At 42.6% G+C, this 27095-nt stretch overlaps 1 long non-coding RNA gene across 5 annotated transcripts in view; it reads right to left on the reverse strand.

Annotated features, from left to right (window-relative positions):
* Window positions 1-27095, reverse strand: part of LOC149749455 (uncharacterized) — a 37917-nt gene that overhangs the window by 6424 nt on the left and 4398 nt on the right. Inside the window, exons 3-5 of one of the 5 annotated variants that reach the window (XR_016393151.1) lie at window positions 6343-27095; window positions 2174-2230; window positions 1408-1820 (exon numbers count right to left, since the gene is read on the reverse strand). This is a non-coding gene — a long non-coding RNA (uncharacterized LOC149749455). Of the gene's footprint in view, window positions 1-1407 lie in introns of all 5 variants that reach the window. The other 4 variants (XR_016393152.1, XR_016393149.1, XR_016393150.1 and 1 more) reach the window with 4 other exon arrangements.

The raw sequence follows: 27095 nt of genomic DNA on the forward strand, positions 1-27095 counted from the left end.
GATCTCAATCTCAAAATTCTTCATTTCATGACATCTGCAAAGACCCTTTTCCCAGTGAGGTGACATTCACAGGGACACTCAACAGATGTGGACACGGCAGATGTTTTGGGAACCACCATTCCATCCACTAAGCTCATTAATGATGCAATCAGCAGGATGGTAAAGTTCATTCAAAGGAAAATTTGAGAAACAGAGATTTATCTAGTCAGTTAGCAAAGGCATGCAAAATAACTGTGCTAACTTAGAGATAAATTGAACAGTTCATGTCTCACAGGGCAATAAAACTGGACTCTTCGGGGTTGTCTTTTCCCACAGATGGAAATCTATTTGGACGAAAATCTTTAAGTTGGAATGTGACTTATAAGCTCACCCGAATCAATAGTGAATGGAGGGGACTTCCCTGGTGGCACAGTGGTTAAGAATCCGCCTGCCAATGCAGGGGACACGGGTTCGAGCCCTAGTCCGGGAAGATTCCACATGCCGCGGAGCAACAAAGCCGGTGCGCCACAACTACTGAGCCCTCATGCCACAACTACTGAAGCCCGCTCACCTAGAGCCCGTGCTCCGCAGCAAGTGAAGCCACCACAACGAGAAGCCGGTTCACCGCAACGAAGAGTAGCCCCCGTTCGATGCAACTAGAGAATAGCTTGCACGCAGCAAAGAAGACCCAACGCAGCCAAATATTAATTAATTAATTAATAAAAAAATAGTTAATGGAGGGACTTCCCTGGTGGTCCAGTGGTAAGACTCCACGCTCTCAATGCAGGGGGCCAGGGCTCGATCCCTGGCTGGGGAACTAGATGCCACATGCATGCCTCAACAAAGATCTCACATGCCACAACTAAGACCTGGTGCAGCCAAAATAATTAATAATAAATAAATAAACAAATAAGTAAATAAGGAAGTTTTCTTAAAAAAAAATAGTGAATGGTAAATTAAACAAAGTCCAACCGTTAGAACAGCACTCTCCAATAGAACTTTCCTCAATGATGGAATATTCCATATCTGGCTATCCAGTCCAGTAGCCACGTGTGCTACTTGAAATGTGGCTACTATGGTTGAAAACTGAATTTTGAATTTTAGTGGATTGTAATTAAAGCTTAAAAACCAAGCCACTGGTGACAAGTGACTACAGTATGGGGCGGCGCAGCCCTAGAGAGTTCAATAACCCCTCGCAGGACCTCATAGGCAATGTTCTAATGTGACATTGAAAGGATATACTGTTATCACTTACACGTGGAATCTAAAAAAATGGTACAAATGAACTTATTTACAAAACAGAAATAGAGTCACAGATGTAGAAAACAAACATGGTTACCAGGGGATGGGGTGGAGGGATAAATTAGGAGATTGGGATTGACATATACACACTACTATATATAAAATAGATAACTAATAAGGACCTACTGTATAGCACAGGGCAGGCTCATTGCTGTGGCTTCTTCTGTTGTGGAGCATGGGCTCTAGGTGCGCGGGCTTCACTAGTTGTGGTGCACGGGCTCAGTAGTTGTGGCTCGCGGGCTCTAGAGCGCAGGCTCAGTAGTTGTGGTGCACGGGCTTAGGTGCTCCGCGGCATGTGGGATCTTCGCAGACTGGGGATCGAACCCGTGTTCCCTGCATTGGCTGGTGGATTCTTAACCACTGTACCACCAGGGGAGCCCTGAAGGGTGTTTTATAAGTGACACATCAAGACGATGGAACGGGTGAGTGGATGCACACATTCATTCAACAAACAGTCTCCAGTGCTTGGCACTGAAGACACGAGGGATACAGGTAATTAAAAGAGCCGGGTCTCTCTTCTCACGGGGTTTACGTTCTACCTGCATGAGACAAACGGTAAACAAGTGAACAGAGGCAGAAAGAAGCTAGAATTCCAGATCGAATTCTTCAGCCTTGAAGAGAGGAAACCAGAATGTGCGGGGGAATGAGTGGGAGCTGGGGGTGGAGGTAACTGGGTCGCTGCTCCCAGAAGGTGGCATTTGATCTGGGACCTGGATATCAAGAATGGGCCAGTCAGGTAACAATCAAGATTCCAGGAGAACAGGTGGCCGGGTTCTTAACTCTAAGAATCATTTGGTAACATTTTTTTAATAGCCAAACTTTTTTTAAAAAAAAAGCTAAAATAACATACACACACTACTATACATAAAATAGATAAACAACAAGGTCCTACCTTATAGCACAGGGAGCTGTATTCCATACCTTGGAATAACCTATAATGGAAAAGAATCTGAAAAAGAATAGATACATGTTTAACCGAATCACTTTGCTATAGACTTGAAACTAACACAACATTGTAAATTACCTATATTTCAATTTAAAAAGTCTTTTTGGGGACTTCCCTGGTGGTCTGGTGGTTAAGACTCCGCGCTCCCTATGCAGGGCGCCCGGGTTCGATCCGTGGTCAGGGAACTAGATCCCGCAAGCTGCAACTAAGACCTGGTGCAGCCAAGTAAATAAATATTTCTTTTTAAATAAATAAATGAAATAAAGTAACTTTTTAAAAATTTACATAGGAAAACAAAGAGATTTGAGAACAGAAGAGAGAAAAACCATCTGTCGTCTTACTACCTCGAGACCACCTGTATTTTTAGATAGAGTGCCTGCCCTCCATCTGGGCCTGCATGCATATGTATTTCATAGAATTGATCTGAATCAACTGTATATACAATTTTACGGTCAGCTCTTTTCACTGCACATTATAAGCAGTTTCTGGGATCACCATGGTTCTGACCACTATCATTTTCCATTTCTGCATTATCAGTGGGCCCACATACAGTATTTATCCTTTCCTCTGTTACCCACTTAGGTTGCTTTACACATTTTCAGGCTTGTGAGCATCAACATCTTTACACAGACATAGTTTTCCTTCCCTTCTTTCAGATAACTTCCCTAGGATTAACTTCTTCAAGTGAGAGCTTCCTGTGTCAAAGTGAGTACTTAGTCTCAGAGCTTCCAAGCCCTCGTCCTCTGTGAGGGCAGGAGCCTCGGCTGCTGTGCCCTTTACTGTGTGTGTGGTGCTTGGCATATAACAAGAGCTCAGTCGTGGAATGAGGGACTGACTTCCAAGCTCAGGCTCTTCAGCAGAACTTGTGCTTCAAAGGATAGAAGTGTGCCGTCAGGAACAAATACTTTGCATCACTCTGCTTTTGTAGCTTTGACTTTTGATTAAAAGAACAAAACCCATCAGAATGGCCACCATCAAAAAATCTACAAACAATGAATGCTGGAGAGGGTGGAGAAAAGGGAACCTTCTTGCACTGTTGGTGGGAATGTAAATTGGTGCAGCCACTATGGAGAACCGTGTATGGAGGTTCCTCAAAAAACTAACTATAGAATTACCATATGACCCAGCAATCCCACTCCCGGGAATATATCTGGACCAAACTATAATTTGAAAAGATACATGCACCCCTATGTTCATAGCAGCACTATTTACAATAGCCAAGACATGGAAGCCACCAAAATCTCCATTGACAGATGAATGGATAAAGAAAATGTGGTATATATATAGAGTGGAATAGTACTTAGCCATAAAAAAGAATGAAATAATGCCATTTGTAGTCACTTGGATGGACCTAGAGATTATCATACTAAGTGAAGTAAGTCAGACAGAGAAAGACAAACACCATATGATACCACTTATATGTGGAATCTGAAAAAATGGTACAAATGAACTTATTTGCAAAACAGAAATAGAGTCACAGATGTAGAAAACAAACTTATGGTTACCAGTGGGGAAAGGGGGGAAGGATAAATTAGGAGATAGGGATTAATATATACACATGACTGTATATAAAATAGATAACTAATAAGGACCTACCTGTATAGCACAGGGAACTCTACTCAATATTCTATAATAACCTATATGGGAAAAGAATCTTAAAAAAAGGATATATGTGTATGTATAACTGAATCACTTTGCTGTACACCTGAAACTAAGGCAACATTGTCAATCAACTATACTCTAATAAAAATTGTTTAAAAAAGAGCAAAAACTAAATAGTTGTTTATGGAGATTGGGCCAAGAAAGCAGACCGAGCACATATTCTGGCCTCTTCTTACAAATTTCTAGAAAAGACTTAAGAGATACCCATGTCTTGTGTTCTGTATCCATTTCTATGTGTATGTATTTAAGCATCTGTTCAGCTCCTCCCCACTCACTGGACCCAGGCTGTGGAAATGGATGCAGGATTCACAGAGAGCCCTGCCCAGCCTCCACTTAAACATAAGCACTGTCTCTGCTGGATTCTTTTTTTTTTTTTAATTGAAGTATAGTTGCTTTACAATGTTGTGTTAGTTTCAGGTGTACCGCAAAGTGATTCAGTTATACATATACATTTTTTTTCCAGATTCATTTTCCTTACAGTTTATTACAGAATATTGAGTAGACTTCCTTGTGCTATACAGTAGGTCCTTGTTGTTTATCTATTTTATATATAGTAGTGTGTATCTGTTAATCCCAAACTCCTAATTTATCCCTTCCCCCATCCCCCCTCTGCTGGATTCTTTTTTTTTTTTTAATTGAAATATAGTTGATTTACGATGTTGTGTTAATTTCTTCTGTACAGCAAAGTGACTCAGTTATACATATATGTATATATATTCTTTTTCATATTCTTTTCCATTGTGGTTTATCACAGGATATTGAATATAGTTCCCTGTGCTATACAGTAGGACCTTGTTGTTTATCCATCCTATATGTAATAGTTTGCATCTGCTAATCCCAAACTCCCATTCCTTCCCTCCTCTACCCCCTTCCCCCTTGGCAACCACAAGTTTGTTCTCTACATCTGTGAGTCTGTTTCTGTTTCATAGATAAGTTCACTTGTGTCATATTTTAGCTTCCACATATAAGTGATATCACACCGTGTTTGACTTTCTCTTTCTGACTTACTTCACTTACTATGATCATCTCTAGGTCTCTCCATGTTGCTGCAAATGGCATTATTTCCCTCTGCTGGATTCTTATAAACAGCCTCTGAGATGAAGACTTATGGGGAAGCTGATGTATTAGGACATTCTCCCAGGAAGAATGGATAGGAGAGTGGGGATGTGGGACCAGGAAGGGAGTGGCCGCTCACTCCCTGATAGCAAACAGAGGCCCTCAGAAGATAACTTTGGCTTCAAGTGGGGAGCTCTGGCGACAGTACAGGTCACACCTCAAAGGTGTCCCCATTGAGGGGTGAAGACCTGGAGGATTTATATCCTCTGTTGGCATTAGCACATCCCCAGGAACATTAACTCCCAGACACTGCTGGCTCTTGGGAGGGGTGGGGGGGGGGTGCCCTGGCAGAGTGCGGTCCAGCAGAGACACAGACGCATGGGAGCCTGTTGATGAAGATGGTCAAGGGATTTGCAGGCAGGTGGGTGGAGGCCTACCAGCTCCTGCTTCAAGCTCACAACAGTAAGCACATGAAAACTGCCCCATGGAAGGAGACAGAAAATTTAACAAATGGAAGGACGAACGTCTGAGAAAGTAAAGTTAATTGAAAAAGACAGGTGACTCAAGAATACGTTTGATCAGTATCAGCACGGACATGGAAGCGGATATTACATTAAGTGAGTCAAGTGGAGGTCTTTAAGCTTTTGATCACTGGCATTTCAAAAAAAAAAAATGTAGATGGATAAAATATCAGAATGGGAACAGCTGAAGAACTAATTAGAGAGCTGGAAGATTGAACTAAGGAATTCCCTGACAGGAGATGAAAAGTATGAAAGAAAAGTTAGGAACACGGAAAATACTTTCATACGTTCCCACATCCAACTGAACACATTTTCAGAATGTGAGGATAAAGTGGATAAGTGGAATAAAATACTTCAAAAGATAATAGCAGAAAATTTTCCAAAGTGAATGAAATATATGAGTCCTCTGAACAAAAGGAACCAGAAGACCAAAGCAGGAAAAATGAAAGATGTCATATGCATAACGGTGACATTGTGGTGAGATTTCAGAATACCAGGGACAAAGCGATAGTCCTGGATCTTCCTGAGGAAAAAGCAGATTGCAGAATAAAATAAAAAAGCAGATTGCACACAGGGGAAAAAAAAAAGAGTATCACACTGACCTCATATTTCTCATCAAAAACAGTTGATGAGAGAAGACGGTGAAGCTGCATCTTTAAAATTCTGATGGAAGAAGCTTGTGAATATAGACTTTGAGTGAAAATATCATTCCCATGGGGAACAAATAGAGACATTTCAGACAAGCGAGAACTCTGAAAATGTACCATTCACAATCCCGTGTGAAAGGATTGCTAGAGAATGTACTCTACAAAACAACAAAAGTTAATTTAAGAACAAGGGCATAGAAAAACAATCAGAAACTAAAGAGAAAATAACCTGGTAAAATGCAATGTGAAGGGCTTCCCTGGTGGCGCAGTGGTTGAGAGTCTGCCTGCCGATGCAGGGGACGCGGGTTCGTGCCCCGGTCCGGGAAGATCCCACATGCCGCGGAGCGGCTGAGCCCGTGAGCCGTGGCCACTGAGCCTGCGCGTCGAGAGCCTGTGCTCCGCAGTGGGAGAGGCCACAGCAGTGAGAGGGCCGCGTACCGGAAAAAAAAAAAAAAAAGTAATGTTAAGGAAAACAAGTATTCATCAGGAGTCATTTACTGAACCCCTGAAGCATGTGCCACAACTAGTAACCTACGATCATCTTCAAAGAAAGTGTCAAGCCAGTGAACGTTTCCAAATGGGTAGCCTCTGTAACAGCTTAAGGAAGTTCACTGAAAATTGGTAAGTGCACAGAGACAGGTCCACCACAGTCAAGAGGATGACTCGGTTGACAGAGGTGTGAAATCAGGGTCTGGCCAGAGCCACAGACGCCGACGTTTGTCAACTGGACCAACAGTCTGTCCATTGGAAGGGCATCCTGCATAACCTAGTCCCACAGGCCTGAATTCTCTCTTCTCAAATCACAGATTCTCTTCTTTTGTAAAATAAGAGAGTTTGACTTAGAATGAATTTGTAAAATTTGCCCTTCTGCTCTTTCTATTAGAGCGCTTAAATGATTCCACGGAAACCTGCCAAGAGCTTTCAAACCTTTAGCAGCGACTGGGAAGTGAAATTGAATAACAAATGAGCTCGAGTCAGGGGGAAGCTCTTGTCTGAAAAGAGAGGATGCAGCTGCTTTTGAACGTTTTGCTTCAGATCCCCCTTATTTATAACACCTCTTAGAAGTGTAAAACTATTTGCTTTTCTCCGATGGATCTGATCCTTTTGGGGCGAGCTGCCTCTCCCAGGGTGTGCAAGGGCAGGAGGGTGGCCGGCTTTGTTTCAAGAGTCGTGTCCACCTGTAAAGACAGCCTATTTTTTATTTCCACATCGGGAACTTCAGTATCTCCCTCACCTGAGGGATTAGAGATTGTTAATTACTTTCTGTGAAAGAGGCAGCCGGCAGCCCTGCGGCCTGGCAGGTTTGCTAAAAATAGTGGCTATAGGTTATTTTTAAAAACCGTCTTGGAGGAATCATGACCCTGAGTCACATTTCTCCTCGGAGTTTGCCTGCTGAGGGAAAACCACACGGCCACGTCTGCAGAACAGCCACCCCAGCCCACCTAGGAGGAAATGGAGAAGAAATTGTACACGTGGAATTTTAAGACCCACTTTAGTTTAGAATAGATATTCAGTATCCAAAGGATGTGTGCTATTTTCTCAGCACTGGCTCTTAACTGGTGTTTGTCATGCTTCTGTACAGCTCTTGCTACTGATTGTTTGCTGTTTGTTTTTTTTTTTCCTTTCCAAGGGCTATTCATAATCTAACGAAGAGATATTCTCGGAGGAGGAATTCCATGGTATGAGAGGTATCTGTCTTCTTGGAGACATCAATTTCACTTGCTTACAGAACATTAAAAAGAAATTTTAAGTGATAAATGCATTAATCTACAGCTACTTATGGTTAGGCTGCTCTGGCTAAAATGGAACACATCTGTAAGACATCTTTCACACTCCCAAGGCACTTTAAAATAATGAACACATATAAAATAATATCTCAGTAATTAAAGTAATGGCAAATAAAAACATAGCATTATATGGAACTGCCCTATTGGAGTAATCCATCTCTTTTTATAAGCCCTTTGTGACATTGCTATTAATTTTTAAGTAACAAAATATTGCTCTTGAACCTAAAATTGGATATTAACTAACACAGGCACTATTAATTGCTTTGCGAATGCAAAGTGCTAAATTCCAGTTTATAAAAATAAGCCTTGGAAGGTTATCTAATAAAATCTATACACAGTGCCCACTTCTGAATCATCTAAGCAGTGGAGGAGACTCCCCACGGTAAAGCCATAAAAATAATTTCGTTAGACCCTGTGTCTCTTCCAGCAGCTCATTTATGTGCCTTGGGAAACACGATGACTCAGGTACTAATTCTCCCATCCCCTTTCAGCTAATGAGTTTTCTGAGCTAAGAGGAGGACGCTTCTTAAAACGATGTCACCTTCTTCTTCTGTCCCCAGACCAGCCTGTTCTCTTGGGGACCTCCAACCATCATGATCACTTTAGGTCCCTGTGTCCTAGGGAATTGAGCTGATAGCCTGATTTTTCTTTGTTCACCGGAGTGTGTTTGATTGCCCAGTCCTTGGGGACTCAGTTCTCTCGGGACCACACTCGGGGTCCAGCGGACACAACTCCCATCGCTGGAGGAGGGTGAGGGGCTGAGGGGGCAGGACTCCGGGAGGGACTCCCTCTTGGTTTCGGATAATTGCAGGCTCAGCCTCTGGCAGCTCCAAGAGTGAGCGCTTCCTTCAACCTCCTGCCCTGACTTATTCACAGGCCAGCTCTCCAGCCCCCAAGTTACAAGTAGGATTCACTGGAAATAGCAGGTGACAGGCAGAGAGGGGGGCTCAAGATGACGATCACTTAAAAGTGGGCAGTAGGAAAAAAAACAACAATGTGACACCAGAAAAAATAAAATAAAATAAATATTAATGTGTATCTCATATGTTAAAATATGTTTTTAATTATATAATAATGTTTATTGTAAATAAATTAATGTTTATTGTAAAAAATTAAAACAAGAGATATTTTTTAAAAGTGGGTACCAGGTCCCTCCCCTTTTCTTGCTTCTCATACCACCGGCTGTCTGCAAGGAACTCAAGTATTTCATGAAAACTGGAACCCATAGAATGGGCTCCTCAACCTGTGAAACAAATCGGGTGTCACGTCATGAACCACTTCTTACCAGCACAGCTATAAACTCTTTCCAGGGAAGACACATGCTATGTGTGCACAAAATCATGGAATTTTCTAACATTTTAAAGGCTACCTCTTTTCCTCTTAGAGATTCTCAATGTAAATTAATATATTAAAGGTTCTGAGAATTCTTGCAGGAGAAAAAAGCCGTTGTTTCAACTGGTGTCAAGCACCCTTCAATCATAGAACCCCTTTTGGGGGGCGGGTAGTGGCATATGTCAACATCTTACAGGACCGGTGTTCTGAGGAAGCTTCGCTGGAGGGAGATGGGGATGGAAGGCTCAGGAGCAAGGGGACCCTGTCCCCAGTTCTGTACTCTGAGCACAGGAACAGCAGCAGATGCAAAGGCCCTGTGGCTCATCCCTCCCCTCTTTCACGGGCAGCCACCCTCCTTGGCGGGTCCCAGGGAAAAGGGATCTTGATATAAAAGTGTGCCAGCCCCCAATAGGTACTCTCTATTCTGCTCCCAGAGAATAAACTTTGAAGGGGTATTTCAGGAGAACTCAGGGAAGCAGCCTCAGCCCGGAAGTTTGCTCTCCTTAAATATGTCCGAAACACCAAAGGCAAAAATCAAACAGTGGGGTCACTGAGCAGTGCTACCCGCTCAGCAAGTTCAGAGCCTGAGAACAAACACAAGACCAGAAAGCCCTACCAATCCTGCAAACCCTAAACCTTTCAATAATTTTTATAAGGCTCAGGCTTTTGATTGTGTCAGAGTTTAGTGACTTCAGTTAATTTCAGCTTCAAGTAAACCTTGGATGTTAATACTGATTAATGGTCAGCCTAATCGTTATTCAAATATATCAATACATTTAAGGCCAACATAAAAAGGCAAATATTTGCCCTTGTGCTAATGTAAACGACTGTTAAATAATAAATAGACTTTGCTTGAATCCTTTTTCTCCCGCGTTTTGAGAACTCTTGCCTAGCAAACTATATTTACTACATAATTAATCTGTTTTCCCTGTAAAAAAATTAACCCAAACACATATCACTTGGCTGTCTTCCCAGCCAAAAGCAAAGATACTTGCTATCTGGGTTCTATTTAGTCGTTCACTTTTAATTTGGGGTTGATTTTGTCTCAGTGTGGTTTATATTTAAGTAGACGTACAGAACTTCTGTGATTCGGCTGACCAAGCTACCTAATGAATACGAATGAACGCTGGCACAGCTGACAGGTCTTTAAGGACTGGAATTCGAGCACATTTTCATTCATTCACTCGCTTGGTTTTCAGTGGACGACTCCGGGACCTCTCCTCGGGAGAGCTCGTGTCCCACTGAAATTTCCTGTCCTCGGTATAATAAACCTGTCACCAAGCTCATAAAAAATTGGTAGGGAGCGCTTATTAGATGCAGATCTGTGATGCTCCCGAAGCCTCCTCCCTACCTGTGGCGGGCGCCCGGCCCTCTGCTCCCTCCCTCCACCCTAGACCTCCCAGAGCTGTCAGACCTCCCCTCCTGTCCCCTCAGGCATCGGGGTACAGTAGGGACCTCTCTGGGATTCAGGATTTCCCATATAAGGTACCAGACCCTAGTGGGTCTGGTTTACTTTGTCCTGAAATTCACCAAAGATAGATGCAACGGTAAAGACGCCTTCCCAGCTTCCTGGGTGCCCAGCCCTTGCAGCAGAGAGGAATCAGACGAGTGATATTCAACACTGTGGGAGTAGATTAACCTTTCTGAGATGGTCATCTTTACCCATTCCTTTGTCCTAGCTTCCCCCCACCTATCCCACAGCTGGGAGCTCCTTGCCCCAGGGGAGGGCTGTGTCTGGAGAGTGGAAGCAAAGGTCTGTTCCCCGCTCATATTCCATCAGCCAACCACACGCTTGCAGTTTGCAGGAGTAAAATGTTAGAACTGATACTTGAGGGAAGGGGATTCCTGGAGCTGGAAAGAGGAGAGACCTGGGTGAGGCTGGACTGAGAAGCTACATGCCCTGCTTCCCAGCGGGACCCTAGATGGGCAGCAAAACCCAAAAGAGGTTTGTGGAACCCAAGAGCGGGGACACCTGCTTCCCCTGGAGCCCACAAAGGCGGTGAGACTCTCAGAGGTGGCTGCCCTAGCCTGTCTCTGAGATTTCTGTCCCCTGAGAAGGCACAGACACAGCGGGTCCAGGCCCCACCCAGCACAGGACCCAGGCCAGCGGGGTACAGTTACGTGCTCTTGGGGTGACCTGAGTGATGATGACCGAGGCCCCTGAGAGCCGCCCTCCCCTGCCACCAATGCCTGGCACTGCAGGCTGCCTATGGCCCCCAGGAAAGGCAAAAACTGATTTAGGCTCTGCTTCCACCACTCTAGGGAGAATGGGAACTTACATCAGAAATCAGTGAGTGTTTTACAAATTAAGTTGTGTTTATTTTCTACCAGAGTTATGGGCTGAGATTCTATCCACAACCAGAGCTGGAGATGAGGGGAAAAGGGCCTTGCCCGCCCTCCCCCCAACCCCTCGCCCTTCCCTTCGAGCACGGACGAGTCTCATCAGGCCCCAGGTCCAGAGCTCCCTCTCTACTTCTCACCCATCACTCCAAACTGGGGAAGCCCTAGCCCTCTAAGCAGCCAAGTGCATCCTTCCCCAGAAGCCAGAAGCCTCCCTCTCAAGTGGTCAGCATGGGGCTTCATTGAAAAGATCATGGGGAGGACCACCTCTCTGAGCCTGGGCCCAGCTGTCTGGATGTGAGCGTCCACGGTGATAACTGCAGGGGAAGAAAGCCAGATGGGAGAATCTTGTTGCTTTTCCATTCACCCAAATTCCTAGTCTTTGGGGTTTTTTCTTCAAGTTTCCAGTAGCAGCAAATTGAGGGTGGTGTGGACAAAATATGTTACAGCCATCAGGCCAGCAGCCCCTGCAGTGGCCAACAGCAGTGCACCCTGAGGGGATTCGGGATGGAGAGAAACAGGATGCTGGCCCTAGATAGGTGCATATCAGAGGAATGATTTCAGTGAGCCCAGACTCTTGCATCTTCCCATACATAGAAAAGCGCTAACTTCCTTAACTTGAGATGTCTGGTTTTCTTTGATTAACAGCAATCTTTTGATGTTCCCACTACCTGGTTTTTTGTGGCAAAAACTCCTCTCTATCCTGGCTCCCCGCCTCACCTCTATGGAGCAGAGCCTCAGAGCGATCTGAGGGGCCGTCTCCTGGGCTTCAGGCCTCAGAAAGTCCACCAAATAAAATATAATTCTCAGCTTGTAAGTTGTGCATTTTTTTCAGTTGACAGTGAGAAGAGAAGAAAGGTTTCATTTGTCCCACCTTTGAACACATTACCTGCCCTTACCTACAATACTGATAAGAATTAAGTGCACACACCCATACCCTGACGAAACAGCGGTGTTCAAGAGGCGAAGCGTGTCTTTTTACAAAAATGAGAAACTGAATCCCCCGTTAATACTATAGTTTCACTAAAATCCAGTACTCAACAGATAGATTTTGGTAGACTGCTTTTCTTTGGAGAGAAAAGAATGCTATAAAACCCAAAAGTCTTAAATTTAAGCGTTTGCCTGGCTCATAGGCCCTCACCGCCCACTTCTGTCTGATACCCACCAATAGTGAAAAGACCAGAGCCAAGACATGAAGACAGAGGAGGTAAACATTGCAAGATCTGCTGCAACTCCGCCCTGAATTGTTGTCCAATTACCCATCTCCTTGCGGTGGAAGTTGCCTGGGAGGTCCCAGCATCGATTCCTGATTCCTGTTCTATCATTTCCATTCTTACACCAGCTTTCTCTTATTTGGACCCCGTCCCACTTCCCTCAAATCAATTTAAAATGGGGAAACTTTCGGGCTTCCCTGGTGGCGCAGTGGTTGAGGGTCCGCCTGCCGATGCAGGGGACACGGGTTTGTGCCCCGGTCCGGGAAGATCCCACATGCCGCGGAGCGGCTGGGCCCGTGAGCCATGGCCGCTGAGCCCGTGAGCCATGGCCGCTGAGCCTGCGCGTCCGGAGCCTGTGCTCCGCAACGGGAGAGGCCACAACAGTGAGAGGCCCGCGTACCGCAAAAATAAATAAATAAAATAAAATGGGGAAACTTTCTTAAGATCCAACTCTCAGTAGCCCACCCAGCTAATAAAAAACTGTGTCCGTGGAAACCCAAAATAATCCAAATAACTAATTCTGGCCATTAATTTTAGCCTCTCCTACACGGGGAGAGCTGCTGAAACACCAAGAAATAAATGATTGAATTGAGTTTAACTCCCCACAGCCTACTGCCTGGTGAAGGCGCTTAAGGGCAGTGATGTGCCCCAAGGGAAGCAGGAAGCTAAGGGAGGGGAGTGGACACAGGTGGTCCATGGGCTGGTGGCCAAGCACTAGGTGACTCAGAGTGGCCTGGACTTTCAGCCAAATCTGGTGTGGGTTTTACTTCTCCAGGTTTCATTAGTCATTAGAAATGACAATGAGTTAGACTCTTCCAGAAAATATTTCCCTGCTTTCCTCCCTCCTCCCCTCCTCTTTTCCTTCCTTCTTTCCTTCCCTCCTTCCTTCCTTTCTTTCCTCCCTCCGTCCCTCCCTCCCCAGCAGCAGGGTTGAGCTTTTCTAGAGCACCTGTCACCCCTGGATTTTACACGGGAATGCCAGGGGCCTGAAAGTGGATGTGGAATGGCCAGTGTTTCCGCTAAGCTGCTATCAAGCAATAGAACTCTGGGCTCTAAATTCCAGGAGGAAAAGACAACTCAAAGGGGTCATTGTAGGGGGAACTATTATTAATAAACATTTTTTTTTAACACCGAGAATGTTTGCATTGTCTCCATTTAAAAGCTTAACCTCGTCTCTTTCAATATGGTCCCTGAAGAATGAGCAAAGTGAAACTGCTTTTTTAATACGCATTTTCTTCAAACGAAGCTCAGGACACGTGAGCGAGAATTTTAAATGTAGATTTCTTCACAGGACATAAGGTGAAGGGTCCTAAACCTAAGTGAGTTAGAAAGTGCGGAACTAATAATGTATATAAGAAACATTTGGCGATTTTTTTCTAGATATAGCAAGTGGGATAATAAGAGATTTGCCTTGCTATTGAAAAGTAGAAAAATCTGTGTTTTGCTCTAGAACACCCTTATTCTGGATTTCCAGATATCTATTTTGATTTCCACCCTAGCATTTTATTATCAGCATCTGTAATTTTGAAAATGTGTTAGGGTGATTTTTTGTTTAAATCAAATAAAAACATTGCTTCACCAGACCGTTGGTATAAGAAAAAAATAAGCAATCCTGTCCAGTTTTACAAGCTGAAGCTATGTTAAAGTGACATTCATCGTCTGCAGGCCCTTTTCCTGGCCTCTTGTAACCCGAATAACATTTAAACCATTAGCTATAAAATACTTGCCTTCTGAAAAAAAAAAGGAAATGTGGGTGGAAAGGGCAAATGTGGGAACATGGGCAAGAAGTAAATGCATCAGGAATCACATCAACCGAAGCCGGCATGCCTGTCTTTTTCAAGTCAATACCAAAGAATAGAATTGTATCAAGTTTCCAGGAGACACGGCACTAGAAACACAGCATCTGGCAAAACCAGGAATCAGGTCCCCTCATCTCCCATATCCAGCCCATTTCATTTGGTTCTCTGCTTCTCCTCCCAGCCCTTATTTGTTATGAAATGCTAAATCTGATAGACACAAAAAATATTGCAAGCTGGGTAAGCGTATAAAACTTAGTTAAGGAAGAGAGGAAAGAAAGTACTGTCATTTGCAGCAACATGGATGGACCTAGAGATGATCATACTAAGTGAAGTAAGTCAGATGGAGAAAGACAGATATCATATATCGCTTATATGTGAAACCTAAAAAATGATACATTTGTACTTATTTACAAAACAGAAACAGACTCACAAACATAGAAAACAAATTTATGGTTACCAAAGGAGAAGGGGTAGGGGAGGGATAAATTAGGAGTTTGGGATTAACATACACACACTACTATATATAAAATAGATAAACAACAGGACCTACTGTAGAGCACAGGGAACTCTACTCAATATTTTGTAATAACCTATATGGGAAATGAATCTGAAAAAGTATATATATATAATTATTTATATATATATATTCGGTTATACGTATACACACACACATATATAACTTAATTGCTTTGCTGTATACCTGAAACTAACACGGCATTGTAAATCAACTATGCTTCAGTAAAAAAATAATTAAATTTTTAAAAAGGAAGAAGAGAAGGAAAAGAAAGGAAGAAAGAACCTAGACAACAGAACAGAAATGACTCAGCATCAGAGTCAAGGAACCTGCTTGAGAATCCTAGCTCCACCTTTCAGTTTTGTGGCCTTGGACAGGCCCTTAACCTCTCTGAGCTCTAGTTTCATCATGTCGAAAATGGAGTAGTATTATTTACCCTACTGGGTTCATTGTGAGAATTAAAAGAGACAACATATATAGAACAGATGACTAGCGCTCAGTCAGTGGTTTTCCCTGATTAGCCCATAGAAGTCATGGTTTAATAGCTGAATATGTTGTCACTTTTCATGGGTAATTTTTGCTTTCATGTTTTTATAAGACTCTCTGATGCATTAACTCAAAAGAGGAAGCCCTGTGGGAATTTCCCAAGTTGTAGCAGATCAGTTGGGAAAGATGTGCCTGAGACATTGGGACTTCAGGGAGTTTATCCAATTACTCCACCAAGATTTTTTTTCTGGCCTTCTAAAGAAGACCCACCCTGAATCCAGAGTTATCTGTGTCACCGAAAAACTCCTGGCTTCTCTGTTTCTGTGGGTGATATCATTTGTGCTGTCATTCGGACAGGTGGTGGCCTGGGGCGTGGCATTTAGGCAGGAGGTACATGTGGGGTAAAAGCCACGCTTTTCTCCTAAGATCCTCCAGGGGGTCAGAGTTAGGGTGACTAAGTGTCCAACTTGTCTGGGACCATGCCAGGTTACCCCTATTGTCCACAAGTCTTTTATTTTTTTTTTGGCAGCGTGGCATAGCATGTGGGATCTTAGTTCCCCAACCAGGGATTGAACCCGTGTCCCCTGCAGCAGAAGCACAGAGTTCTAACCGCTGGACCGCCAGGGAAGTCCCCGGAGTCATTATTAATAGAAGCTCCCTTTTCACTTTTAAAATTATCCCAGTTTGGATGATAAATTGTATAGTGACCTTAATCAGAGTTCTGTTTATATGAATAAGGACAATAAGTAAGAAAAGGGAAAATGATGAAATGCACTAATTCATAGACTCAAAGATGCTTAGATCGCATCAACTTTAAGATAAACCATTATGTCATGTACCATTAGGAAAGAAAAAACCCACTGTATTCGTCTGCGAGGGCTGCCATAACCAAGAACTACAGGCCGGGTGGTTTAAACAACAGAGATTTTACTGTGTCACAGTCTTGAGGCTGGAAGCTCAAGATCAAGGTGTCAGTTGGATTGGTTACTTCCGGAGCCCTCTCTCCTTGGTTGTAGACGGCTGTCTTCTCCCTGCGTCTTCACAAGCTCTGGCCTTCCTGTGTGACCATGTCCTAACATCCTCTTGTTTTAAGGGCACCAATCATATTGGAGTAGGACCCACCCACCCTGAAGGCTTTATTTTAACTTCGTTACATCTTTAAAGACCCTATCTACAAATCCAGACACATTTTTTTTAAATTGAAGTATAATTGATTTACAATGTTGTGTTAACTTCTACTATACGGCAAAGTGATTCAGTTATACACATATATATATATATTCTTTTTCATATTCTTTTCCATTATGGTTTATCCCAGGATACTGAATATAGCTCCCTGTGCTCTACAGTAGGACCTTGTTGTTTTTCCATTCTATATATAATAGTTTGCATGTGCTAATCCCAAACTCCCAGTCCATCCCTCCCCCAACCCCCTCCCCCTGGCAATACAAATACAGGCACATTCTGAGGTGCTGGGGGCTAGGGCTTCAACATAATAATTGCGTGGGACATAATTTAGCCCATAATATGCATCAATTAAACTCTGGCATGCCACGGGTTATTCGATGTATCCTGACGTCTGAGATGTCAAAATGTAAGCAGCAGTGCACGTCAGAACTGCACGGTTTGCGACGGAGAGACAAGCTTTAGTCTATCTGCTTTGGTAATGATGAGCACGGACATGTACAGACCTCTTCCTTTGAAACTGTCCCTTTCCACCCTTCACGGTCCTGAGGGACCTAGGAGAGGAAGGGAGAATGAAGCCGCCTGATTGTGATCTTGATTGCTTCCCCTCCCTGTTGCCTCACTTCCTGCCAATTCCTCTTGTGTAACAGCGCCCATGATGGCCCCTTCCTTTCTCCCTACCCACACCCGCATCAGCCCTTCTCTTGTACCTGGCCCGTTTCCACAGCTTGTGAACCGGTCTTCCCACTCCCATCCCCTTCCTGCCTCCTAATCCACCCCGACACAGGCACTGATCTGCCGAACGGCTCTCAAAACTGCAGCCCTAGATAACTAACAAGGACCTGCTGTAGAGCACAGGGAACTCTGCTCAATACCCTGTAATGACCTGTATGGGAAAAGAATCTAAAAAACAGTGGGTACATGTATGTGTATAATTGATTCACTTTGCTGTACACCTGAAACTAACACAACACTGTGAATCAACTACACTCCAATATAAAAATTTTTTTTAATTTTTTAATGAAATAAATAAATAAAAATATATTCTGGATATCAAAAACAAAATAAAACAACAACAACAAAACACAAATGTATCTTAGCCTAACACTTAGGTCAACCTGGCTGTACCAGCTCCTGCCCTGTCCAGCTGCATCCGAGACCCTCCACCAGCAGCCCCACCTTGGGGCATTTGCATGCTCACGCCCTGGCCTGGAGGGCTCCTGCTCTGGGTCTGTCTGAATGGACTAAGTAATTATTATACATAGTTATTTATGTCTGACTCTCCAACTAATAGCCATCCAAACTCTCAAGCCTGGAACGTGCTCCATTAACCATGCTGGCTGAGAAAGGATTCGTTTCTCCTCGTCTCCTGCAAAAAGAATGACAAGCATTTCCCCACCTCTTTCTGTCTCCCTCCCCCGAGAGAAGGTAACAGGGCTTTGTGCCTGGAAGTCTGACTTCCCTGGGCCCTGGGGAGACTTAACAGCCTTTTTGTGTGTTTTCTGTGGGAAAAGGGAAGCTGCCTGGTGAGGTGGCCTCCCCCTTTGTTTTCTGAGGTGTAGGCCACAAGTGAAAACTGGAGGCCCGGGAAATCCTTTATTTGGCCTCGAGGCATTTGATATGAATTTTAAATATTCATTGCAACATTCAAAAAGTGGGAGATTTCCTATGAAAATCTAAATTTCTTGGCTCTCTTGGAAAACTCAAAGATGGAGCATCTCTGGGCCCCTATATTCACGTGGCAAAAACTGGCAAGATCACGCTGATCCCCTTTAGACAGGTCATGTACTTTCCACTTCACCACAATCAACACCACTCCCTAAGGTCTTATTCTGTAAGAAGATAGGTTAGGGGGTCCCCAGAGAAAGAGAACCAGGCACCGGCTTTCTTGACATAAAAGAAGCCATTTCAGTCTAAGCCACTTTGTGATCTAAGCCTGGCCATGCTGCTTGCCCTTGAGCAGGTCTCAGTAATTAATGATCTTAAGGGAACAAAGGAATGCAGAAAAGGCAGTCAGACAATAGTGCATAAAAACAGAGTTCCTCCTCAAGGGATATACATAATAATATATCTTTGAGTCCTGCAGGAACTAAGGCCCCCACAGGGTGGAGGATGGAGTGATAATGTTGACCCTCCTGACTTCAGTCAACTAAAGCTTGGACTCTGTTGACCAATTCTATGCTGAATTCTCCTCTGCTCAAGGCCCTTCATGAATATGCATGTACCCCGAGCTTAAAACTTCCCCAATTTTGTTGTTCCTTGAGACACTGCTTTGGGAAAGATTCCCAGTGTTCTCCTTACTTGCTGCAAGTAATAATAACTCCTTCCTTCTCCCAATCCTTGGCTTGGTTGTATCTTTTGGCTCAACACCCACCAAGAGACAAATCCAGTTTGGGAGTAACAATACCACCTGCATCTTTCATTCAGGTACCTGCCAGCTCTTGTGAGAGTCTGAGTTTTCAACCCAGGCTTAGGCCCACCAAGGGGATTAATCGGAAGTATGTCAGGGAAAGGAGATGGTGGCTGTGAGCTTCAAGAGTGGAAGAGAGTATGGCGGCTCTATAGGCCTTAGAACCTGGGTCTATTCTAACATCCCTTCCTGAGGGGGCAGGACCAGGGACACAGATGGCCAGGTGGGTGCCTGTGAGGACTGGGCTGTAAGTGATTTCACATTGAGAGCGTCAGCAAAAATCCCCACAGCTGAGCTGGGCCTGGAGAGCCTGGAGAGATCTGCCTGAAGAGATACCCAACTTCAAATGAACATGGGCAAGAAGTAAACGCATCAGGAATCACATCAACCGAAGCCGGCATACTTCTGTTGCAGAAATAAATGGGGTGAGAGGATGGTCACATCCCTGATCTCAGGTGAGTCCCTGGGATGGCCACCAGGTGAGGGTCCTTGGCCTCTCGCAGGAAGGCATTCAAGAGTGAGCCAAAGTAGAGTGAAAGCAGATTTATTCAGGGAGATACATACTCCTCAGACAAAGTGTGGGCCATCACAGAAGGCGAGAGACCCCAGGGTACAGGGTGGTTCGTTTTTATGGACTGGTTAATTTCATAGGCTAATGAGAGGGAGGGTTATTCCAACTATTTGGGGGAAGCGATGGGGATTTCCAGAAATTGGGTTCCTGCCCACTTTTTGTCCTTTTATGGTTGGTCTTGGAACTGTTATGGCACCTGCGAGTGTGTCATTCAGATGCTAATGTATTACAATGAGCATATACTGAGGTTCAACATCCACTGGAAGCTGAATCTTCCACCACCTTGGGCCGAGTTGGTTCTAACCAGTTTATGTCGTTTCCTCAAAGGCTATGTCATTCATTTAAAGGTTGTGTCCTGCCCCCTTCCCTTCTCTCTCACCTCCACTTTCCTGCCTAGCGTAAGGCCCACAGTTCTTTTATAACTAAGTGGGAGTAGAGGCTGTCACCCTGCATTACAACTCCAGTCATAGTCTATAGAATACCTCCCCCTGTGGCTATTCTGAGACAGGAGGCTGTTCTGGAAATGCAAAGGACTATGTACCAGATGAAGGAACAAGATAAAACCGCAGAAAAACAACTAACTGGAGTGGAGATAGGCAACCTTCCAGAAAAAGAATTCAGAAGAATGATAGTGAAGATGATCCAGGACCTCGGAAAAAGAATGGAGGCAAAGATCAAGAAGATGCAAGAAATGTTTAACAAAGACCTAGAAGAATTAAAGATCAAACACCTAGAAGAATTAAAGAACAGACAAACAGAGATGAACAATACAATAACTGAAATGAAAAATACACTAGAAGGAATCAATAGCAGAATAACTGAGGCAGAAGAACTGATAAGTGATCTGGAAGACAGAATGGTGGAATTCACTGCCGCAGAACAGAATAAAGAAAAAAAAAAGAAAGGAAGACACACTAAGAGACCTCTGAGACAATATTAAATGCACCAACATTTGCAATATAGGGGTTCCAGAAGGAGAAGAGAGAGAGAAAGGACCTGAGAAAATATTTGAAGAGATTATAGTCAAAAACTTCCCTAACATGAGGGCTTCCCTGGTGGCGCAGTGGTTGAGAGTCTGCCTGCTGATGCAGAGGACATGGGTTCATGCCCCGGTCCGGGAAGATCCCACATGCCGTGGAGTGGCTGGGCCCGTGAGCCATGGACGCTGAGCCTGCGTGTCCGGAGCCTGTGCTCTGCAACGGGAGAGGCCACAACAGTGAGAGGCCCGTGTACTGCAAAGAAAAAAAAACCAAACTTCCCTAACATGGGAAAGGAAATAGCCACCCAAGTCCAGGAGGCACAGAGAGTCCCAGGCAGCATAAACCCAAGGAGAAACATGCCAAGACATGTAGTAATCAAACTGAAAAAAATCAAGAAAAATTATTAAAAGCAACAAGGGAAAAATGACAAATAACATACAGGGAACTCCCATAAGGTTAACAGCTGATTTCTCAGTAGAAACTCTACAAGCCAGAAGGGAGTGGCATGATATATTTAAAGTGATGAAAGGGAAGAAACTACAAACAAGATTACTCTACCTGACAAGGATCTCATTCAGATTCAACAGACAAATCAAAAGCTTTACAGACAAGCAAAAGCTAACAGTATTCAGCACCACCAAACCAGCTCTACAACAAATGCTAAAGGAACTTCTCTAAGTGGGAAATAAAAGAGAAGAAAAGGACCTACCAAAACAAACCCAAATTAATTAATAAAATGGTAATAGGAACATACGTATCGATAATTACCTTAAATGTGAATGGATTAAATGCTCCAACCAAAAGACACAGGCTCGCTGAATGGACACAAAACAATACCCATCTATATGCTGTCTACGAGGGACCCACTTCAGACCTAGGGACACACACAGACTGAAAGTGAGGTGATGGAAAAAGTCATTCCATGCAAATGGAAATCTAAAGAAAGCTGGAGTAGCAATACTTATATCAGATAAAATAGACTTTAAAATAAAGAATGTTACAAGAGACAAGAAAGGACACTACATAATGATCAAGGGATCAATCCAAGAAGAAGATGTAACAATTATAAATATATATGCACCCAACATAGGAGCACCTCAGTACATAAGGCAAATGCTAACAGCTATAAAAGAGAAAATCAACAGTAACACAATAATAGTGGGGGACTTCAACACCTCACTTACACCAATGGACAGATCATCAAAACAGAAAATTAATAAGGAAATAAAAGCTTTAAATGACACAATAGACCAGATAGATTTAATTGATATTTATAGGACATTCCATCCAAAAAAGCAGATTACACTCTCTTCTCAAGTGCACATGGAACATTCTCCAGGATAAATCACATCTTGGGTCACAAATCAAGCCTCGGTAAATTTAAGAAAATTGAAATCATATCAAACGTCTTTTCCGAACACAGTGCTATGAGATTAGAAAACAATTACAGGGAAAAAAACGTAAAAAACACAAACATATGGAGGGTAAACAGTACATTACTAAATAACCAAGAGATCACTGAAGAAATCAAAGAGGAAATCAAAAAAAAACTAGAGACAAGTGGCAATGAAAACACGACAAACCAAAACCTATGGGATGCAGCAAAAGCAGTTCTAAGAGGGAATTTTATAGCAATACAAGCCTACCTCAAGAAACAAGAAATATCTCAAATAAACAATCTAACCTTACACCTAAAGGAACTAGAGAAAGAAGAACAAACAAAACCCAAAGTTAGTAGAAGGAAAGAAATCATAAAGATCAGAGCAGAAATAAATGATATAGAAACAAAGAAAACAAGAGCAAAGATCAATAAAACTAAAAGCTGGGCCTTTGAGAAGATAAACAAGATTGATAAACCTTTAGCCAGACTCATCAAGAAAAAGATGGAGAGGACTCAAATCAATAAAATTAGAAATGAAAAAGAAGTTACAATGAACACCGCAGAAATACAAAGCATCATAAGAGACTACTACAAGCAACTCTATGCCAATAAAATGGACAACCTGGAAGAAATGAACAGATTCTTAGAAAGGTATAAGCTTCCAAGACTGAACCAGGAAGAAACAGAAAATATGAACAGACCAATCACAAGCACTGAAATTGAAACTGTGATTAAAAATCTTCTAACAAACAAAAGTCCAGGACCAGATGGCTTCACAGATGAATTCTATCAAACATTTAGAGAAGAGCTAACACCCATCCTTCTCAAACTCTTCCAAAAAATTGCAGAGGAAGGAACACTCTCAAATTCATTCTACAAGGCCACCATCACCCTGATACTAAAACCAGACAAAGATAGTACAAAAAAAGAAAATGACAGACCAATATCACTGATGAATATAGACACAAAAATCCTCAACAAAATACTAGCAAACAGAATACAGCAACACATTAAAAGAATCATATACCATGATCAAGTGGGATTTATCCCAGGGATGCAAGGATTCTTCAATATACACAGATCAATCATTGTGATACACCATAGCAACAAAATGAAGAATAAAAACCATATGATCATCTCAATAGATGCAGAAAAAGCTTTTGACAAAATTCAACACCTATTAATGATAAAAACGCTCCAGAAAGTGGGCACAGAGGGAACCTACCTCAACATAATAAAGGCCATATACGACAAACCCACAGCAAACATCATTCTCAATGGTGAAAACCGAAAGCATTTCCTCTAAGATCAGGAACAAGACAAGGATGTCCACTATTGCCACTCTTATTCAACATAGTTTTCGAAGTCCTAGCCATGGCAATCAGAGAAGAAAAAGAAATAAAAGGAATACAAACTGGAAAAGAAGAAGTAAAACTGTCACTGTTTGCAGATGACATGATACTATACATAGAAAATCCTAAATATGCCACCAGAAAACTACTAGAGCTAATCAATGAATTTGGTAAAGTTGCAGGATACAAAATTAATGCACAGAAATCTCTTGCATTTCTATACACTAATAAGAAAAGGTCAGAAAGAGAAATTAAGGAAACAATCCCATTCACCATTGCAACAAAAAGAATAAAATACCTAGGAATAAGCCTACCTAAGGAGGTAAAAGACCTGTATGCAGAAAACTATAAGACACTAGTGAAAGAAATCAAAGATGGCACAAACAGATGGAGAGATATACCACGTTCTTGGATTGGAAGAATCAATATTGTGAAGATGACTATACTACCCAAAGCAATCTACAGATTCAATGCAATCCCTATCAAATTACCAATGGCATTTTTTAGAGACTAGAACAAAAAGTCTTAAAATTTGTATGGAAACACAAAACACCCCGAATAGCCAAAGCAGTCTTGAGGGAAAAAAACGGAGGTAGAGGAATCAGACTCCCTGACTTCAGGCTATAACACAAAGCTACAGACATCAAGACAATATGGTACCAACACAAAAACAGAAATATAGATCAATGGAAAAGGATAGAAAGCCCAGAGATAAACCCACGCACCTATGGTCAACTAATCTATGACAAAGGAGGCAAGAATATATGATGGAGAAATGACAGTCTCTTCAATAAGTGGTGCTGGGAAAACTGGACAGCTCCATGTAAAAGAATGAAAATAGAACACTCCCTAACACCATACACAAAAATAAACTCAAAATGGATTAAAGACCTAAATGTAAGACTGGACACTATAAAACTCTTAGAGAAAAACATAAGAAGAACAGTCTTTGACATAAATCACAGCAAGATCTTTTTTGACCCACCTCCTAGAGTAATGGAAATAAAAACAAAGATAAACAAATGGGACCTAATGAAACTTTAAAGCTTTTGCACAGCAAAGGAAACTATAAGCAAGACAAAAAGACAACCCTCAGAATGGGAGAAAATATTTGCAAATGAGTCAATGGAAAAAGGATTAATCTCCAAAATATATAAACAGCTCATGCAGCTCAATATTAAAAAACCAAACAACCCAATGGGCAGAAGACCTAAACAGACATTTATCCAAAGAAGACATGCAGATGGCCAAGAGGCACATGAAAAGCTGCTCAACTAATTATTAAAGAAATGTAAATCAAAATTACAATGAGGTATCACCTCATACCAGTTAGAATGGGCATCATCAGAAAATCTGCAAACAACAAATGCTGGAGAGGGTGTGGAGAAAAGGGAACCCTCTTGCACTGTTGGTGGGAATGTGAATTGATACAGCCACTGTGGAAAACAGTATGGAGGTTCCTTAAAACACTAAATATAGAATTACCATATGACCCAGCAATCCCACTCTTGGGCATATACCCTAAGAAAAACATAATTCAAAAAGACACATGCACCCCAATGTTCATTGCAGCACTATTTCTAACAGCCAGGTCATGGAAGCAACCTAAATGCCTATCAACAGATGAATGGATAAAGAAGATGTGGTACATATATACAATGGAATATTACTCAGCCTTACAAGGGAATGAAATTGGGTCATTTGTAGAGATGTGGATGGATCTAGAGACTGTCATACAGAGTGAAGTAAGTCAGAAAAAGAAAGACAAATATCGTATATTAACGCATATATGTGGAACCTAGAAAAATGGTACAGATGAACCAGTTTGCAGGGCAGAAATAGAGACACAGGTGTAGAGAACAAACGTATGGACATCAAAGGGGTAAAGTTGGGGTGGGATGGTAGGATGAATTGGGAGATTGGGATTGGCATATATACACTAATATGTATAAAATAGAGAACTAATAAGAACCTGCTATGTAAATAAATAAATAAATAAAATTTAGGACAAAAAAAAAAGAAAGAAATTACCCAGCCCATGAAAGCTAACCACCCTGTACCCTGGGGCCTCTTGACTTCTGAGATGGCCCACACTCTGTCTATGGGGTGTGTTTCTCTCTAAATAAATCTACTTCTTACCTATCACTTTGTCTCTCACTTTTCTGCAATGAGACATCAAGAACCTGAGCTTCATTAGGTCCTGTGATGAGGTGTGTGATCTCAGTTGAAAGACCATGGGTTTAAGTCCCAATCTGGGTTGCAAGGTTTCAGTTCTGTGCGCAACCTGAGTGCTATATATATGGTAGCCCTGGCTGGAGACTGTGTGTGTGTGTGTGTGTGTGTGTGTGTCCTATCAAAATGACTGATTTGGACTTCTCACCAACCTTGAGAGTGGAGGCCGAGAGCTTTAATTTAATTTTAAAAAATGTAATACGTCTTGGTCACCAAGTGTGGTTTAGCAACTGAATTCTATAACAAAGAAGAAATACTTCTCACAGAAAGCATGTTTTTGTTCTTCTGTACTCCTCCAATGGTGTTTTGCAAAACAAAAATGTGTCCATTCTGACTATGGATCTCAGCATAGGATTTCTCTCCCCAGTAAAACTTAAATTTCCCGTTTTCGTGGGTGACCAGTCTTAGGCAAAATTGGCTTATGACACCCAAACTCACTTGAGGCTCACATGTTTTACAACAAAGAATTTAATTTGTAAGTGAGCTTCCACTTACAGAGACCAGTCTGTGTGTAATCTTTCCAGGAGGGAGTTTGAACAAAGCTCTCTGCCATTAAGGTTCTGTCCACAGACTTAAAATTGAGTCCCTTTGATCAGAAATTCCACTTCAAGAACTTTATCCTGAGAAAATTATCCAGAAATGTGAACCAAGATTCATGGGCATGGATGTTGTAATATATTAATTACAGGAGCAATAAAAGGAAACAATCTAAATATTCAACCACTGGGGAGTGATGAAATACATTGGGATGCATTTATAGGATGGGGTACCAAGAAGCCTCTGAAAATAATGTGTTCAGGGTATTGAATGGAATGAGGACATGGCCACCACATATTTGTAAGACATCTAAACACGTCTAAATATGTTGCTAACATTGGAAAAAGTGTGGCTATTGTTAAAAATATTCACTCTCCTCCCCTCCCTTGACTGTGGCTTCAGCTGTGAGGTCTATTTTGGCCACTGGGATACAAGCAAATGAGATGCTGGGGAGGCTTGAAAAGCATTGGTGGGTTTGGCAGGCTCTCTTGAGCCTTTGCCATTGCCTGAGAACAGACCTAGGTGAGCCCGTTGGTTCTAGAAAAGGATGGCAGACATGTGCAGCCAAACCAGACCACCTCCCACCCACCCCCCAGCTGAGTACAACCTGGTCCAACCCCCACCCCCGCCAGCAAACCACAGATCCCTGAGAGTAAAGTATTGCAAGCCTACTGATAGTTTATTATCCAGCCCTTTTGTGGCAATCGTTGGCTAACACAGGAAGAAGGTCCGCTCCAATTCTAGAAAGATCTTTTCGCCAAAGATACAGCATTCGAGGGAATTCCCTGGCGGTCCTGTGGTTGGGACTCGGCACTTTCACTCACCGGGCCCGGGTCTGATCCCTGGTAGGGGAACTGAGATC

Source organism: Delphinapterus leucas, chromosome 4, assembly GCF_059928025.1.
Source record: "Delphinapterus leucas isolate spDelLeu-1000000601 "Yukka" chromosome 4, BTC_Dleu_Yukka2, whole genome shotgun sequence".
NCBI lineage: Eukaryota > Metazoa > Chordata > Mammalia > Artiodactyla > Monodontidae > Delphinapterus > Delphinapterus leucas.